The sequence below is a fragment of the Mustelus asterias genome, chromosome 14 (assembly GCF_964213995.1).
Source record: "Mustelus asterias chromosome 14, sMusAst1.hap1.1, whole genome shotgun sequence".
Lineage (NCBI taxonomy): Eukaryota > Metazoa > Chordata > Chondrichthyes > Carcharhiniformes > Triakidae > Mustelus > Mustelus asterias.
The window spans coordinates 9,487,411-9,500,785 of record NC_135814.1 but is presented as its reverse complement, the minus strand read 5'-3'; the positions used below and the strand labels follow the sequence as shown (position 1 = coordinate 9,500,785).

The window sequence follows — 13,375 nt, the reverse complement described above, 5'->3', positions numbered from 1 at the left end:
ATCCCCATCCTTGTTGGAAGGCATTGCACTTCAACAGGCTCTGAGCTATCTCAATATCTCGCCTGAGCAAACATATCCGCAGTGGTCAGTGGAGGCAGCAGGAAGAAAGAAAGTTAAAGATTATTGATTAGTCACAAGTAAGGCTTTATATTAACCTTGCAATGAAATTACTGTGAAATTCCCCTAGTTGCCACATTCCGGCACCTGTTCGGGTCAATGCACCCTAACCAGCACGTCTTTCAGACTGTGGGAGGAAACCGGAGCACCCGGAGGAAACCCACGCAGACACGAGGAGAATATGCAAACTCCGCACAGACAGTGACCCAAGCCGGGAATCGAACCTGGGTCCCTGGTGCTGTGAGGCTGCAGTGCTAACCACTGTGCCACCGTGCTGCCCAAATGAAGATCTTTCCGTGGCTTAAGACATTCCAAAGTCTTCAATTGTCAATGAAGTACTTTTTCTGATGTGTACTATCGTAATGAAGGGGCAGCCAATTTGTGCACAGCAAGCTCCCACGAACACCAATATGCTAACTCCCAGAAGGCATTCAGTTGGCCTTTTCAGGACAATCTAGATGTTGAGCCTTTGAATATTTTGGAGACAGAGTTAGATAGATGCCTGATTAACAATGGGGTTATCAGGGGTAGGTGGCAATATGGGATTGAGTTTACAATCTGATCAGCCATGATATTATTGAATGGCAGAGCAGGCTCGAGGGGCCAGGTGGCCTACTCCTGTTCCTAATTTGCATGTTCGTATACTTGCATGGTCATTATTTCCCCTCACTGACATCAGTGTAATAAGTTTGCTTTGTTGTATTTTGTTCCACAGTTCTCCACTGGTGGGTCTGTGATCTCAATGCCCTAGGTTGCTAGTCCAGTTCTGTAACCATAGAAACACAGAAAATAGGAGCAGGAGTAGGCCATTCGACCCATCGAGCCTGCTCCGTCATTCAATATGATCATGGCTGATCCTCAATCTCAATTCCATATTCCCGCTTTCTTCCCCCCCTACTTTGTTGCCATTAAAATCGAAACATTTATCTATCTCTTTCTTGAATGCATTCAGTGACTCGGCCTCCATAGCATTCTGTGGTAGAGAATTCCACAGATTCACTGCCCTCTGAGTGAAGAAAGTTTTCCTCATCTCAGTCCTAAATGGTCTACCCCGTATCCTGAGACTGTCACCTAGTTATTGGTTCCCAAATCAGGGAAAACTTCCTCCCTGCATCTAGTCTGTCCAGCCCTGTTAGAATTTTATATATTTCAATTAGATCTCTTCTCATCCTTCCAAACTCTAGTGAGCGCAGATTCGTTCAGATCAGCCTCTCCTCATTGGACAGTCCCACTGACCCCGGTATCAGCCTGGTGAACCTGTGTTGCACTCCCTCTATGGCAAGTATATCCTTTCTTGGGTAAGAAGACCAAAACTGCACACAGTACTCCAGGTGTGGTCTCACCAAGGCCCTCTATAACTTCAGTAGGAAATCCCTACTTCTGAACTCAAATCTTCTTGCAATGAAGGTCAACATACCACTTGCCTTCCTAATTGCTTGCTGTACCTGCCTCTCCACTTTCACTGACTGGTGTACAAGGACACCAGATCCCTCTGTACATCCACACTTCCCAATATATCGCTATTTAAATAATACTTTTCCTTTCTGTTTTTCACACCAAAGTGCATAATTTCACATTTATCCATATGGTACTGCATCTGCTATCTGCTCACCCACTCACTCAACTTGTCTAAATCACCTTGAAGCCTCCTTGCATCCTCCTCACAACTCACAATTCCGCCCAGTTTTGTGTTATCAGCAAACTTGGAAACACTACATTTGGTTTTCTCATTTATATATATTGTGAAGAGCTGGGGCCCTCGCACTGATCCCTGCAGTGCCCCACTAATCATTGCCTGCCACTCAGAAAAAGACCCATTTATTCCAACTCTCTGTTTCCTGTCCATCAACCAATTCTTAATCCATGCCACAGTGGTTAGCACTGCTGCTTCACAGTGCCAGGGACCTGGGTTCGATTCCCGGCTTGGGTCACTGACTGTGCAGAGTCTGCACGTTCCCCCTGTGTCTGCGTGGGTTTGCTCCGGGTGCTCTGGTTTCCTCCCACAGTCCGAAAGAAATGCTGGTTCGATGCATTGGCCATGCTAAATTTTCCCTCAGAGTTACCCAACTGGAGTGTGGCGACTGGGGGATTTTCACAGTAACTTAATGGCAATATTAATGTAAGCCTACTTGTGACTATAAATAAACTTTACATTACCCCCATCCCACGTACTTTGTTTTGCCCACTAATCCCTTACGTGGGACCTTATCAAAAGTCTTCTGAAACTCCAAATACGCGACATCCATTGGTTCTCCCTTATCTATTCTATTAGTTATATCCTCAAAACCCTCCAGTAGATTTGTAAAGAATGATTTGTCTTTCATAAACCCATTAGGCTTTGTTCAATCCCATTAATGCTTTCCAAATGTTCTGTCTAGCCTCTTATAGAATAGAATCATAGAATCCCTACTGTGCAGAAGGAGGCCATTCGGCCCACTGAGACTGCACCGACAACTATCCCACCCAGGCCCTATCCCCACAACCGTCCTTACCCAGTCTGGCCTACATATGACTCCAGACCCATGACTCTTAACTGCCCCTTACAAACTGCCTAACAAGCCACACATTTCACAGGCAATTAGGACTGGGCAACAAATGCTGGTCTCGCCATGAAAGAACTAATTTTTTTTTAAACCAGGGTGGTGGAAATAGGTTCAATAGTAACCTTTGAAAGGGAATTGGATAAATACTTGGAGGAGAAAGAAGATTGCAAGATGATAAGGAAAGAGCCAGGGAGAGGAACTTGCTGGACAATTCTTCAACAGATCCCTGCAGGATCTGCAGGTAGGGGGCGGCGCGGTGACACAGTGTTTAGCACTGCTGCCTCACAGCGCCAGGGACCCGGGTTCAATCCCAGCCTCGGGTCACTGTCTGTGAGGAGTTTGCACGTTCTCCCCGTGTCTGCGTGGGTTTCCTCTGGGTGTTCTGCTTTCCTCCCAAAGTCCAGGTTAGGTGGATTAGCCATGCTAAGTTGACCCTAGTCAGGGAGATCAGCAGGGTAAATATGTGGGGTTACGGGAATAGAGTTAAGAGTCAACTGCATTGTCATGCCATGGGTCTGGAGTGATATGCAGGCCAGATCAGGTAAGGACGGTTGTGGGGATAGAGTCTGGGTGGGATTGTGGTCGGTGCAGACTCGATGAGCTGACTGGCCTCCTTCTGCACTGTAGGGATTCCATGAGATCCACACCAACCTGATGGGCTGAATGGGCTGCTTCTGTGCTGCACTGATCTATAAAAAAGACCAAGATCCCCCTGGCTCTTTGATGTGACAGCGTGACAGCTGAACCACACAAAGAAATGTAGCTTTCTTCACGGTGAAAACCTCCTGGGGTTTATGTGACCAGCAGAGGGTTAAATTGTCCAATCCATGGGCTAGCATTTTCTGACCAGGATCAGTGAGGATTCGGAATGCACTCGCTCCTGTGATTTGCATGCAATTATTTCATGCTTTCTTTCGGCCTCTCTCCCCCCCTCCACCCCCAGGAATTCCTGTACTTTAGAGCCTGAATCGCAGATCGTGGGTGAAAGAGGTTTTGCAGCATTCGTAGGTTTAATTTGAAATAATAATGAGCTGATTGTTATCTTCAGTTTGGCATTAACCCAACCTGTAAGCAGCATAATTGCAACCTGCAGCTGCAACCAAAGCTTCGCTGGCAGCCGTACATCTCTCAGCTGTTTGTTTGAAGGACAAGCTAACTTTCCCCTCTTCTCTGGAACGTGCTTGGGTTCGGTTCCCTCGGACAGGGTCGCCTTCCCCCCGGAGCAGCAGGTTATTCCTCCAGCTGGGAACAGGAACCTCGGATGATTTTCCCTCTTCCCACTCTACCCATTTAAGTTGGCTCAGCAGCGCAGAGCAGGCAATGGCCAAGAGGGTTCAACGCAGACTTCTTCCTCACGGGTTCCCGGCCCGAAGGCGCCACAAGCTCTACCATGTGTAGGGCAAGAAGACAGATCCGGAATCCACTCCAGCCAGCCCCGGGGTTGAACCCCACGCTATTGGGATCAATCTGATCCACACCGGCCATCCAATGTGGCCAATCGCCACCCCCTCCCCAACAGCGCCATTTTCTTTGGTAACATCCTCTTTTACAAGCACGTTGGAGTCTGGAGCTATGGACGGTAGAGTGTGGGAGAGATCCACAAGAAAGTGGATCTCTCCCACACTTGAGGAATTTCTCCAGCCAGAGGGTGGTGAATCTGTGGAATTCATTGCCACAGAGGGCTGTGGAGGCCAGGTCATTGAGTGCATTCAAGACAAAGATAGATAGGTTCTTGATTGGTAAGAGGGTCAAAGATTACAGGGAAAAGGCAAGAGAGTGGGATTGAGAAACATCAGTCGTGACTGAATGGCGGAGCAGACTCGATGGGCCGAATGACCTAATTCTGCTCCTATATCTGATGGTCTTATCACCTGCCATTGCCGTACGATGTAAAGATTAACAAGTTGATGCTCACCCTGTTTGGCCATTTTATAAACGCACCTTCCTCAGCCATCAAGTCTTGGGGTGGCGGGACTTGAACCCGGAGCTTCTGGCTCAGAGGCAGGGACACTACCCACTGTGCCACAAGACCTCTTAACACCTGGGTCAATAGCTTGAGGTGTCAAAGTCAGCAGAGGCTGAGGCTTATGCCTTTTAAAAAAAAACTCACTCGTGGGATGTGAGCGCCGCTTTCAAGGGCAGCGTTTATTACACATTACCTTATCCTCCTTTACACCCACAATGCTGCCTCTCTGCACCTCAGGAGCAGAATCAGGCCATTCGGCCCATCGAGTCTGCTCCGCCATTCAATCATGGCTGAAATGTTCCTCAACCCCATTCTCCTGCCTTTTTCCCGTGACCTTTGACCCTCTTACCAATCAAGAACCCATCTATCTCTGTCCTAAATACACTCAATGACCTGGTCGCCTCAGCCTTTTGTGCCAGTGAATTCCATAGATTCGCCATCCTCTGGCTGAAGGAATTCCTAAAGTGTGGGAGAGATCCACGTGATAAAGAAAGTGGAGACTCTACCGTCCATAGCTCCAGACTCCCAACGTGCTTGTAAAAGTGGATGTTGCCAAAGAAAATGGGACTGTTGGGGACGGGGTTGGCGATTGGCCCCGTGGTCTGGATGGCCGGTGTGGATCAGATTGATGCCAACAGTGTGGGGTTCAATCCCTGTGCTGCGCCTCTTTTAAGATTCTCCTTAAAATTTGGCCAAGTCTTTGAGCACAAACGTCCCTTTCTGTGAGCCAAGTTCTGTCTGATAATACTCCTGTGAAGCATGCTGGGACATCTTACTGTGTCAAAGGTGTTATATAAATGCAAGCTGTTGCGTATGAAGTCTTCAAGTTCCTATCCCGTGGAATTCCAAACGGAACCATCTTTCCCATTTATCTCCACTCTTTAAGAATGCCAATTTACCTGGCTTGTTACTTCATAAATTCAAACTTGATTGACTGTCAGATTTTCTTTTCCCAATACACCAGCACATTCTGAAAACTAATCTTTCTTCAGCATTTTCTTTTGGTTTCCCTCACATTACATTTTTGAATGAACAGTTTAATCAATTCTAATTATCACTATCAACATATATTAAAAAGAACGTTGTTGCTTGGTAACTTGTTTCGCAAGAGCAGGTTTATTGGGCCTGTAAATAAAGTGAAGCTGATCAGGCGAGCATTGAGGCTGTCTAAATGTTCCCACTTGAAGTGAAGTCTAATTACAGCAGAAGGATTTCTCGGCGCATCAGAAAGGCCGCCTGTCGCAGTGCTAACTTAATCGCGGCAACCAAAATGGTGGACAGTAGGCCTTTCGCTGCTGGTCCCTGTTGCCTCAGGAAATTAGTCAAGTCCAAGAGTAGCCCCACCCCACCCCCCCCCAACACCAATACCCCGCTCCTCACCGCTCCCCCCCCGCCCCCAACCCCACCAAAGCAACCTCACTCCCTCTTCATTTCAGAAGACACTTATCATAAGGAAGAATAGGGAAGCACGTGTCAGGAACAAGGCCAAGTGAGGCCCAACAAGCTTGGTATCTCTGAATGCATGCAATGGGCTCCGGAATCTCAATGCCTGGCATGGAGGGCATTAGCTATGAGAAGAGGTTGGAGAAACTTGGTTTGTTCTCACTGGAACGACGGAGATTGAGGGGCGACCTGATAGAAGTCTACAAGATTATGAGAGGCATGAACAGAATAGATAGAAGCTTTTTCCCAGGGTGGAAGAGTCAATTACTCAGGGGCATAGGTTTAAGGCGCGAGGGATGAGGTTTAAAAGAGATGTATGAGGCAGGTTTTTTTAGAGGGTGGTGGGTGCCTGAAACTTGCTGCTGGGGGAGGTATTGAAAGCGCATATGATAGTGACCTTTGAGGGGCATCTGGGCAAATACATGAATAGGATGGGAATAGAGGGATACGGTCCCCGGAAGGGTGGGGGGTTTTAGTTCAGTCGGGCAGCAAAGTCGGTGCAGGCTTGGAGGGCCGAAGGGCCTGTTCCTGTGCTGTAATTTTCTTTGTTCTTTTGCAATCTAGCCCATGCAGTCCATTTTGCCTGGGCTAGCACTAACCCTACACCAGAGCTGTCAAATCCTATTATGTGGAATCACTTCTGATTTGATTTGATTTATTATTATCACATGTATTGGGATACAGTGAAAAGTATTGTTTCTTGCACATTACACAGACAAAGCACACCATTCATAGAGTACGTAATGGAAAAGAAAAGGAGAGGGTGCAGAATATGGTGTTACAGTCATGGCTAGGCTGTAAAGAAAGATCAACTTAATATAATGTAGGTCCACTCAAAAGTCTGATGGCAGCGGGGAAGAAGCTGTTCTTGAGTCGGTTGATACGTGACCTCAGATTTTTGTATCTTTCTCCCGACGGAAGAAGGTGGAAGAGAGAATGTCCGGGGCATGTGGGGTCCTTGATTATGCTGGCTGCTTTTCCGAGGCAGAGATGTGTAGGTGGAGTCAATGGGCGGAAGGCTGGTTTGCGTGATGGACCGGGCTTTGTTCATGACCCTTTGTAGCTTCTTGCGGTCTTGGACAGATCAAATCATTTAACACGAGAGGACATTCGGCCCATCGTTTGCCATGGCAGCTCATTGAGATTTCTCTCCCCAAAAATATACTTCATTCATAAAATATATAGAAGTACGTTATATAATCTTTCAAAGTTGATATTACATAAGATGCAAAACTCAGTTTTTTCCAATCATATACTCATTACGTTTACAAATGTTTACAATATTTATTATTTGTCAACCGTACAGGGTTTTACCTAGTTTCCAAACCCCTCAATAAACCATGGCTGAAGGGCCTGAGAGAGTGTCCTTTCCCTCACTATGCCTCTGCATTGGCTGTCCCACACATTGTGCGTCCTCTCACCATGTAGTCCTGGAGTTCGGAATGTGCCCGTCTGCAACACTCGGTCATGGATACTTCTTTGCCCTGGAAAACCAGCAGATTTTGGGCAGACCAAAGTGTGCCATGCCAAGTTGATGATCCTCAGCTGCAGTTGCCGTTTGTCTCGGTGTGTCACCCCTGGAAACCGCCTGTAGAGCAGAGTCCTGCGTCATGGAGCTGCTCAGGAAGAACATTGGCAAAAACCACCTCTTTCCAGACCATCTTTGCAAAGGCACGTTAAAGATTTACCCAATTATTCCCACTCCCCTGTTGTACTGTCATTGAATCCGTACAATAGAGAGCCCATTAACTCTGCACCAACTCTCTGACAGAGCATCTTACCCAGGCCCATCCACCACCCTATTTCCATAACCCCATGTATTTACCATGGCCAGTCCCCCTAATCTATGCATTTCAGGACACAAAGGGGAAATTTAGCATGGCCAATCTGCCTAACCTATACGTCTTTCGGACTGTGGGAGGAAACGGGAGCACCCGGAGGAAACGCACGCAGACAGAGGGAGAACGTGCAAACTCCACACAGTCACCCGAGGTGGGAATCGAACCCAGATCCCTGGCGCTGTGACGCAGCAGTGCTAACCACTGTGCCAACACAGCACTCAAAATTCTTTTCCTTTTCAAGTATTCAAATTCCCTTTTGGAAGTTCCTATCTAATCTGTTTCCTCCACACTATCAGGCAGTTTATTCCAGATCATTATAAGTCGCTGTGTAAAAAATGTCTCCTCATCTTTCTCCATATCTGTCCTTTGGCCTGCTCCCACCTCAGTCTCAATGATTCATCTAATTCACTCTTAAATGTTAGGGTCGATTTGATTTCAATGGTTAATGTTGGCAATGCGATCTATGCTTCAAGAACGCTTTACATCAATGACATTCCTTCCAGCTTTCCACTTTAGGCTCCTCATCTATCTAATCATGAATTCTGTCTAAATCATTTCCTCGCCCGGGGAAGAGCTCTGGATAAATGCTCCTTGATTCCCCCACAGCTAATCTTATGCTAAAGTTCTGAATATTTGCTCAAAGCTATGCCTCCTCTGTGTAATCTTAGCCTCCAGGTAACGTTCACCATCTCTCCACTTTCCCCTGCTGCCTTACTCAAGATACTTAAACCATCGCTTCCCTCTGTTGATTTGATCGGATCAGTCTACACCTGCCCTGAGTAACTTTGAATGCTATATCCAGCAGATAATGGTTCAGCACCTTTACCTTCACAAGACAGCGAGCTGTTGCTCTAAATTGAAACTTGGGTGTAAAGGACTCAATATACAAGGGTTGACAAACAGTAAATAAATCTTGGAATCCCCCCCCACCCTGGGGGTCTTCAGAAACTTAACTGGCCCAGTCAGTTCGGTATTGCTGAAAAAAAAAGAGACGTGCTGTCGAAGTTTTTCATCTTGCACTCATCAGGATAGGTGCAAGAATACCAAATTTCAAAGGGAACAACAATTTATGCTGCGGGTGAAAAGGGGTTCTGTTCTTGTGCAACATAAAGTGCCATATGCTTTGAAATTTGCCACTCTTAGAACAAAGAACAATACAGCACAGGAACAGGCCCTTCGGCCCTCCAAGCCCACGCCGCTCCCTGGTCCAAACTAGACCATTCTTTTGTATCCCTCCATTCCCACTCCGTTCATGTGGCTATCTAGATAAGTCTTAAACGTTCCCAGTGTGTCCGCCTCCACCACCTAGCCCGGCAGTGCATTCCAGGCCCCCACCACCCTCTATGTAAAATACGTCCTTCTGATATCCGTGTTAAATCTCCCCCTCCCTCACCTTGAACCTATGACTCCTCGTGAACGTCACCACCGACCTGGGAAAAAGATTCCCACCATTCACCCTACCTATGCCTTTCATAATTTTGTACACCTCTATTAGGACACCCCTCATCCTCCGTCTTTCCAGGGAGAACAACCCCAGTTTACCCAATCTCTCCTCATAACTAAGCCCCTCCATACCAGGCAACATCCTGGTAAACCTCCTCTGTACTCTCTCCAAAGCCTCCACGTCCTTCTGGTAGTGTGGCGACCAGAACTGGACGCAGTATTCCAAATGTGGCCGAACCAACGTTCTATACATCTGCAACATCAGACCCCAACTTTTATACTCTATGCCCCGTCCTATAAAGGCAAGCATGCCATATGCCTTCTTCACCACCTTCTCCACCTGTGACGTCACCTTCAAGGATCTGTGGACTTGCACACCCAGGTCCCTCTGCGTATCTACACCCTTTATGGTTCTGCCATTTATCGTATAGCTCCCCCCTACGTTAGCTCTACCAAAATGCATCACTTCGCATTCATCTGGATTGAACTCCATCTGCCATTTCTTTGCCCAAATTTCCAGCCTATCTATATCCTTCTGTAGCCTCTGACAATGTTCCTCACTATCTGCAAGTCCAGCCAATTTCGTGTCGTCCGCAAACTTACTGATCATCCCAGTTACACCCTCTTCCAGATCGTTTATATAAATCACAAACAGCAGAGGTCCCAATACAGAGCCCTGCGGAACACCACTAGTCACCGGCATCCAGCCGGAAAAAGACCCTTCCACTACCACTCTCTGTCTTCTGTGACCAAGACAGTTCTCCACCCGTCTAGCCACCTCCCCCTTTATCCCATGAAATCCAACCTTTTGCACCAACCTACCATGAGGTACTTTGTCAAACGCTTTACTAAAGTCCATATAGACGGCATCCACGGCCCTTCCCTCGTCAACCATTCTAGTCACTTCTTCAAAAAACTCCACCAGGTTAGTGAGGCATGACCTCCCTCTCACAAAACCATACTGACTATCGTTAATGAGTTTATTCCTTTCTAAATGCGCATACATCCTATCTCTAAGAATCTTCTCCAACAACTTCCCTACCACGGACGTCAAGCTCACCAGCCTATAATTACCCGGGTTATCCTTCCTACCCTTCTTAAATAACAGGACCACATTAGCTATCCTCCAATCCTCTGGGACCTCACCTGTCATGATGTGGAGATGCCGGCGTTGGACTGGGGTAAACACAGTAAGAAGTCTCACAACACCAGGTTAAAGTCCAACAGATTTATTTGGTAGCAAATACCATAAGCTTTCAGAGTACCTTCCTCACCTGTGTCCAGTGACGAGACAAAGATTTGCGTCAGACGCCCAGCGATTTCATCTCTCGTCTCCCTGAGCAGCCTTGGACAGATTCCATCAGGCCCTGGGGATTTGTCAGTCTTTATATTCTCTAACAAACCTAACACTTCCTCCCTTGTAATGGAGATTTTCTCCAACGGTTCAACACTCCCCTCCGAGACACTCCCAGTCAACACATCCCTCGCCTTTGTGAATACCGACGCAAAGTATTCATTTAGGATCGCCCCTACTTCTTTCGGCTCTAAGCATAATTCCCCACTTTTGTCCCTGAGAGGTCCGATTTTTTCCCTGACAACCCTTTTGTTCCTAACGTATGAATAAAATGCCTTGGGATTCTCCTTAATCCTGTCTGCCAAGGACATTTCATGACCCCTTTTTGCCCTTCTAATTCCTCGTTTCCTCATAACACCATACCCTAGCCAGCCTCCCTGACACTAAGGGGCAATTTACCCCAATGGCCAATCAACCTAATCCACACATCTTTGGACTGTGGGAGGAAACTGGAGCACCCAGAGGGAACCCATGCAGACGCGGGGAGAATGTGCAAACTCCACACAGACAGTGACCCAAGCTGGGACTCGAACCCGGGTCCCTGGTGCTGTGAGGCAGCAGTGCTAACCATTGCGCCACAGTGCCACCCACAATCCTTCAAATGTTCATATCCTCAGGAGTGAAGAAACTTGGTCCCAATCTCCACCCTCAACCTTCGCACCTTCCAACCCCTCCTCCTCCTCTCCATCAGTGTGTTCAGACAGTGCTGACATGATTAAATTATAAAGTATTACAAATCAGTTACAGCACAGAAACAGGCCATTCGGCCCCACTGGTCGATGCTTCACATCAGCCTCCTCCCATCATGCTTCACCTCATCCATCAACATATCCTTCTATTCCTATGTTCCTCAATTATTTATCCAGCTTCCCCTTGAATATATCTTTGCTTTACTGTCTCAACTGCTCATGGAAGCAAGAGATCGGTGAATTTCAAAAGGAAATTGGATTGGAAATGGAGGGAAATGAACAGGAGATTTGATCTGATTTGATTTATTATTGTCACATGTATTAGTATACAGTGAAAAGTACTGTTTCTTGCACGCTATACAGCCAAAGCATACCGTTCATAGAGAAGGAAAGGAAAGAGTGCAGGATGTAGTGTTACAGTGATAACTAGGGTGCAGAGAAAGATCAACTTAATGTGAGGTAGGGCCATTCAAAAGTCTGACAGCAGCAGGGAAGAAGCTGTTCTTGAATTGGTTGGTACGTGACCTCAGACTTGTGTATCTTTTTCCCTACGGAAGGAGGTGGAAGAGAGAATGTCCGGGGTGCGTGGGGTCCTTGATTATGCTGGCTGCTTTGCCGAGGCAGCGGGAAGTGTAGACAGAGTCAATGGATGGGAGGTTGGTTTGAGTGATGGACTGGGCTTCATTCACAACCCTTTGTAGTTTCTTGCGGTCTTGGACAGAGCAGGAGCCATACCAAGCAGGGCAGGGAATGGGACTTTCTGGAATGCTCTACAGAGTCAATATGGATTCAGTGGGTTGTAGTGACCTCCCTCTGGGCTGTGAGGCAATAGCAACTTCCACATCCAATCTCTGGGTAAAGAAATTCGTCCTTAATTCCTCACTGAATTTATTAGTGATTACCTCAGACTTATGCCCCAGGTTCTGGTATCACCCACAAACAGGACTATTCTCTCTGTTTGTGTGCCCTATCTTCTCAATCTTAAAAATCTCGATCAGGTCACTTTGTCAGTCTTTCCTTTTCTGGAGAAAATTAGAAATCATAGAAACTCTACAGTACAGAAAGAGGCCATTCGGCCCATCGAGTCTGCACCGACTACAATCCCACCCAGGCCCTACCCCCATATCCCTCATATTTACCCACTAATCCCTCTAATCTCCGCATCTCAGGACACTACGGCAATTTTTAGCATGGCCAATCAACCTAACCCGCACATCTTTGGACTGTGGGAGGAAACCGGAGCACCCGAAGGAAACCCACGCAGACACGGGGAGAATGTGCAAACTCCACACAGACAGTGACCCAAGCCAGGAACAAACCCGGGTCCCTGGTGCTGTGAGACAGCAGTGCTAACCACTGTGCCGCCCCTTAACGCAATATTAGTTGTAGTCTCTCTCCCTCTCTCTGTATCTCCCTCTCTCCGCAATCAGTGCCACCACAATGCGGGGTTTGCTTAGGAGCTGGGCGCTGGGCCATGTGACATACCACTGTTACTCGGGGCAACAATCAGGGGAATGGATGTCTGACCTTGGGCCCCATTCACCTTGACTCTCCAACAGTGAGGAATAAGAGAGAGAGAGAGAAGCTACTGGCAATATTCTTTACTGGGATATGCAGCCAAGCCATCTGCAACTCTCATAAACTACTGTCGGTTGTTCATTATTCAACTTAAATACAACTGATAGAAGAGTGTTGAGGTATTGCCAAGGACTATACATCTCTGCCTAATCAAGCCCTCAAAAAAAATCCTCGGCTAGAATAAGATTTAGCTGAACAATCTCAAGCCTGCAAACTCTTAACGTACTTCCCCTGTGGAATAAGCAATAATGAGTTGATTAATTACTTAGAAAATACACATCTTATGGCAGCAATAGCAATGTCTAGGTCACTTGCAAAGTGTCTTATTCAACTTCATTACTGAATTCTTCCCCATCCCCCCTTCCCCCAGCCCCCCACCACACTCCTCCTCTTAAAGGGAA

General features: G+C 47.0%; 1 protein-coding gene across 1 annotated transcript in view; it reads right to left on the bottom strand.

Annotated features, from left to right (window-relative positions):
- The window catches only part of sema5ba (sema domain, seven thrombospondin repeats (type 1 and type 1-like), transmembrane domain (TM) and short cytoplasmic domain, (semaphorin) 5Ba), a 323,927-nt gene that overhangs the window by 206,871 nt on the left and 103,681 nt on the right, over nt 1-13,375 (bottom strand). The window lies entirely within an intron of this gene.